The sequence below is a fragment of the Herpailurus yagouaroundi genome, unplaced genomic scaffold (assembly GCF_014898765.1).
Source record: "Herpailurus yagouaroundi ecotype Mexico unplaced genomic scaffold, PumYag 217, whole genome shotgun sequence".
In the NCBI taxonomy this organism is placed as follows: domain Eukaryota; kingdom Metazoa; phylum Chordata; class Mammalia; order Carnivora; family Felidae; genus Herpailurus; species Herpailurus yagouaroundi.
Genome location: NW_024412448.1, coordinates 2,164,127 through 2,169,933, shown reverse-complemented (window position 1 = coordinate 2,169,933; position 5,807 = coordinate 2,164,127).

Genomic DNA, 5,807 nt, shown 5'->3' with positions numbered 1-5,807 from the left:
GAGCCCGTTCCCCGCTGCTCTGTGACGTCACCCGGCAGACACGCGAGCACCCCGGGTGCCCGGCCACCCCGATCAAACGTCTGCTCACCGCCGAGTGATGGAAACCGTCCCTCCTCGACTACCGCCCAGAACACGAGGATTGCAGGCCACCCCTGCCCGACGAGGCTGGACGGCGGCCTCAGGCCCTCGGGGGCGGGAACGTCCCGCACTGGGCTTCCAGAACTGACTGCTCCCTTCAGACCCGGAGAAGGTGGGGCCCTCAGTGGCTCTGGTGGGCTCCCCAGGGCTGGGAGCGGCGGGAGGGAGACGGGCCCTGCCCCCAAGGCTGCTGAGGCGGGAGTGTGGGCATCCCCAGCCTCCGATGGCCACCACGACGGTTGTGAGCTCTCTCCACACGCCTGAGTGGGAGCTACACTGCATGTGACAACCCACGAGAGTGATCATCACCCCCCAACACACACACACACACACACACAATAAGCCACTCAGAGGTCCCGCCGTCGGGCTAAGAGTGGCACCAATGAGCCACAGCTGTGCCTGTAAATCCAGCAAGTCCCCAATATGGAAACAGTACGGGGTGAGGAACAGAGAAGGACTGGGCCCAACATTCCTGTGGATTGACTCACTTCCGGCTGCGACTCGCCCGGGGCCAGCTGGACGCCCACCCGTGCCCCTGTGGCGGTTTCCAGGCAAAGGTAGAAGGGGAAAGGACCCGTTCAGGCTCTTCAGCCACCCCACCCCCCCCACGGCGTCTGGTCCTCAAGCCCCATTCTGGGTTGGCTCCTCCCCGAGCCCCCGGGTGGGGCCCGAGCAACAGCATCTGTCTCAGATTTCTTGGGTGGAGTTTGTGTTTTATTTGTGCTGTTTATTTTTCTGATTTCCCCAAACACGCGGCTGGTGCCAGGCAGCCCCTGGCGCAGACAGGACGCCGGGCACGCTGCTTGCTGAGCCGGGGAGGTGGCGGGCCCGGGGTTCCCGCCCTCCGACGAACTCCCCGCCCGGGAGACACCCGCGGCCAAGAGCTACTGAAATCCAGCTCCCTGGACCTCATTCCTCGGGCCCGCGTCGGAGTCCGGCGAAGAGGGAGCTGGAAAGGCCTCCAGGACATCCAAGGGCTCCGCTGTTCCAGTTGAGAAGGGAGTTATTTTTATGCGATTTTAAAAGAAAACATATTCAGAAGGAGAGGAGGCCATGTGACATCCAGAGTTCACTGGGTGCGAGCCGCACACCCCGGGAAAATAACACCCCCCCCATCCGTTCCCGCCTCACCCCTCCCCCCCCCCCCCCCCCCCCCCGGGGCAGTGGCACGGGGACCAAGATGAAATGAGGTCACACGCCGTGGCACTGGGCACAGTCCTGAGCACAAAGGAAGCACCCGATAGATTAGACAATTATTATCATTGGCAGTAGGTTCATCACGGTCATAACAATTTTTAAATTATTATCGCTCACCTGCTGCATACGCCAACCTGAACCTGGGGACCTATAATTAGGAGCTAAGAGAGCTTGGCTGCTCAGAGCCGATGCATCTGAACGAAGGAGAAGTTGTAACCGAGGCCCCCGGCACGTTCCGGCCAGGCCGCTGCTATGCCCCGACCGCCGCCAAAAAAAAAAAAAAAAAAAGTTCTTCCAGGAGCTCTACCTTACTCCCTCCCAATTCAGGGAAGCCCCCAGACCCTCCTGGTCTCCACAGCCATCTGCACGTTAGGGGAAGGTGGGCAGTTTTCTAGATCCAGAGAAAACCAGCCAGGCTTTGGGGAGCTCAGACTCCGGGTGCTTGCCCTCCCAGACCCGGCCGCCCCAGAGACTCGGAGGCCGGGCCAAAGGCCGTTTCCCACGTGGGCACAAACTCCCGACCAGTGACCAACGCCAGCAGAGTGTGGCAGATGGAGTCCGCGAGACTGAAAGTCGCTTCAGACGAGACAAAAGTCAGCAGAGAGTGGAAAGCGGGACTCAGCCCCGGCCGGCGGCTCCAACAGAATGAAAACGCAGGGTTGCAGAGCAGGAAAGAAGAGGCCCGAAGATGCGCGGGGCCTCCTCGGGCCTCGAGAGAAAGACGAGGATCCCACGCGAGGCTGGGAGAACGGAGACGGTCCACGAGGCATTCTCCTCGTAGGAGCAGCGTTTGGGGTGGGGGCCGCCCCCAGGCAGCAAAAGTGGGTCCAGGTAAAGCGCCCGGTGCCCCTCTCGCCCCTTTGCCACACTCCCCAGGGGCGGCACAGCCCGGGTGCCTGTGTCACGGAACTGGGGAGCTTGCCCGGGGAAGGGAGGGCAGGGTGCGAAGACATTTTATCTTTCCCTTCCAACCATGTTTTTGTGGTGGAACCCAGGAAATTACAAGGTTGAAATGGTTAAACAGGCACTGAGGAACCTCACTAGACTCTCGAGTTAATATGTTATTATTCGTGATTATTTTTAAGGACTGGAACACCGCACGTCGTCTCAGAGCCGCTGCCTCCGCCCAGGAACTGGCGGCTGGCCCCAAGCCCCGCTGGGGTCGTGCACCGCCCAGACACCCTGACCCCGGGGGAGGGGACACCGCCCCCCCCACACACACACACACACGCACCCCGTTCTGCTCTGTGCCAACGGCGAAGGAGGTCTGGACGGGACCTTCCTCCAATTAAAAGTCACCATTTTCTCAAAAGGGAGCCTTGCAGGAAGAGGTCCGTTTTCAATAAAGAATCGGTTTTCAGTTTTTGCTTCAAACTCATGAGAGACTCTCAGGAAAGGACGGGGAGGTCCCGGCGACCTTGGCCCAGAGCTGCGTGCCCCTACCCAGCGGTCCCCTCCTCTTTCAAGCCCGGGGCGGGGGGGGGGGGAGAGGGGGGGCCCAGGACACACAGTCTTTACCCCCCTTTCTCCAAGCTCAAGTGCTCACAGAAGCTGTGAAGGGCTTCCCCCAAGTCAAGGTTGCAGGTGGGAGTAAAGAGTCAAATTCCAGGCTTATCTTCAGAGGAACCTGAGATAAGGAGATAACACCTCCTCCCTCTTCTCCTACCCTCTGCCCTTGGCCTTTGCTGCCAGGAAGTGTGTGTGCTCTGGACAGGTACACTAGGGAGGTGCGGATGCCCTCCTGATGGTGCCCCAACCACCACCCCACCCCACGCCCCTCAAGAGAACCTTCTCCCCACCAAGGCCGGCAGCTGGGGCTGCAGATCGAAGCAAACCTCAACGTATTCTCCCACGTGGCGAGCAATCCTTTTGCCTTTGGAAACATGCTCGGGCAAGGGACGCAATACTGCGGGAAGTTCTGTTTTCTGCAAAGCCTCGGGCCTTGAAGCCAGGGGTCCCAGTCCCTTCTCGGACTCCCGCCCCCACCCGCCATCCCCTCTCCGGTGTTGGCGGTGCTCCCAGCCCACGGTCCGCCCGGCTACCAAGCGCCAGCGGAAGGGGCCGCTGGTTCTGGTGTGGTGCCCTCGGCCACGGTTGCTGAGGCTCAGGGTTGGGGCCCGGCTGCAGGGCCGGAAGAGAAGGCCCCCGGGCGGTGGCCGCGTCGCGGGCAAGGGCTCTGCGTGTGCGGCGAGGAACCAGGGCGCACGTCCTCCTCCAGCTCGGACCACATCTTCGGGCGGGTGTTCAGCCTGTCTGAGCATCTTGGCAGATGCAGACTCGTGAAAGATCACTGAGTGCCTCCTCTGCGCCGGGCACTGTCCAGGGAGCGGGGGACACGACGGTGACCCAAAGTGCCCTGGCTGCTCCTGGGGCCCCTCCACGCGGGCATCTGGCTCACACCTCGGGGAAGAGGTGTCACCAGATGGCCACGTCTGTCACACAGCCATCGGTGCTGACCAAGGACCCACAGAGCCCGTCCCTCAAAGGTTCACCAGCAGGGCATCTGGACTCTGGGCCCCACCCGTAGAAACTACATTGCCCTGTGAAATCCGAAGTTCAGGGGCGCCTGGGGGGGCTCAGTCGGTTAAGCAGCCAACTTCAGCTCAGGTCACGATCTCACCGTTAGTGAGCTCGAGCCCCACGTCGGGCTCTGGGCTGACCGCTCAGAGCCCGGAGCCTGCTTCGGATTCTGTGTCTCCCTCTCTCTCTCTGCCCCTCCCCCACTTTCTCTCTCTCCCTCAAAAATAAACAAACGTTAAAAAAAAATTTTACATCTGAAGTTCAGATAAACAACAGATAATCTTCAAGCATCATCCCTTGCCCTCCCAGGCTCTCCTCTGAGTGACAGAAGAGATGCCGTCCACGGGACGAGGTCTCCAGGTCCCCCGGTCTGCCACCCAGCGAGGGGCTTGGGAGGAGAGCGGAAGGTGGGAGCAAGGGAGAAACGGGGTACCTCCTTCCCGCTCTCTCTGCCTTGGGAGGTCACGTCTGGCCTCTGCCGAAAGCTGCAGCCCCTGTCAGGCAGGCCCACCTTCGTCCCCAGCGTCGGGGGACTCTGGACCGGTGACAGGACCTCCTCCCTCTGACCCTCCGATCTGGCAGGGAGGGGATGGGGGTGGCTTCCTGCTGCTGAAGATCTGTAGGTCGTCTCGGCAAAGCCACCGAGAAGGGCCCTGACAACGTGTCGACACGGTCAAACGTTCTTGCAAAATTTGCGAACCAGGAAATAGCTTAAATCCAATCGGTTAAAATCCCTGTCTGTGTCCACTCTCAGCTCCTGCCCAACACACTCCTCCTGTGCAAGGAGCCACCGGAGGGGTACTGCCGACTGGGGGTGCCGGCCCAGGAGAGGTTGGATGGAAAGCTATGTAGTTGGGACTCAGCTGGGTTGCATTTACACAGCTCGCACCTTTCTGCGTCTACTTAGGTGACCGCTGGCCATTCCGCGGAGGGAGCCCAGTGATGCGCCTTCTGGTTCCCGTCCCCACCCGTGTGCTGCGCACGGTCAGAGGCGCAGGGCAGGGGCGCGGCCCGAGTGCATGCCAGGAAAATGTGGGCAGAGGGGGAGAAGCAAGATGTGGCATGTATGGAGCCAGAAGCTCGTCTACGGAAAACCATTCCAATCACCAGACAGAGTTGTAAGCGGAGAATTCAGTTCTCGTCCACGTTGAGTCAAAACGACAAGTATCCCCGGCCAGGAATAAAGGTACAGTTATAAATGCCCTGTACTTTTATTTGTAAGGTTTATTTATTTTTTTTTTTTGAGAGAGTGAGAGAGCGCACGCAAATGGAGGAGGGGCAGAGAGAGAGAGAAGGGGGGGGGCAGAGCATCCGAAGCAGGCTCTGCGCTGAGAGCACGGAGCCCGCTGCGGGGCTCGAACTCATGAACCGCGAGATCGTGACCTGAGCCAAAGTGGGACGCTCCACCGACTGAGCCACCCAGGTGCCCCGCAATGTCCCATACTTTTCTGTGTCTTTCTTAAAAACAGAAATTATCTTCAAAATAGAATTTATCAGAATTCTTGTGTTTAGAGGGCAAAAATCGTGGCAATATCACAAACTGTGAAGTCACACTTTTTAATGCATCCCAACTACTGAAGATAAAAAAAATAAACTTTGAGTAACCAGGAAGATGAATGAAATTTCTCTTCTCTCTCTTTCTATCTCTCTCTCTCTCTTTCTGTTCGGAATAAATGATATGACCAAGTCCTCAGGTAAAAGAAGCGATCAGAGCGTGTAGCCAAAACAGTAGGAAAAAAAAAAACAAAACAAAACATTGCTTTGAAGACAGGACAAGTAGTTGATTGATAAAAGCATTCTTGGGGCGCCTGGGTGGCGCAGTCGGTTAAGCGTCCGACTTCAGCCAGGTCACAATCTCGCGGTCCGTGAGTTCGAGCCCCACATCGGGCTCTGGGCTGATGGCTCGGAGCCTGGAGCCTGCTTCCGATTCTGTGTCTCCCTCTCTCTCTGCC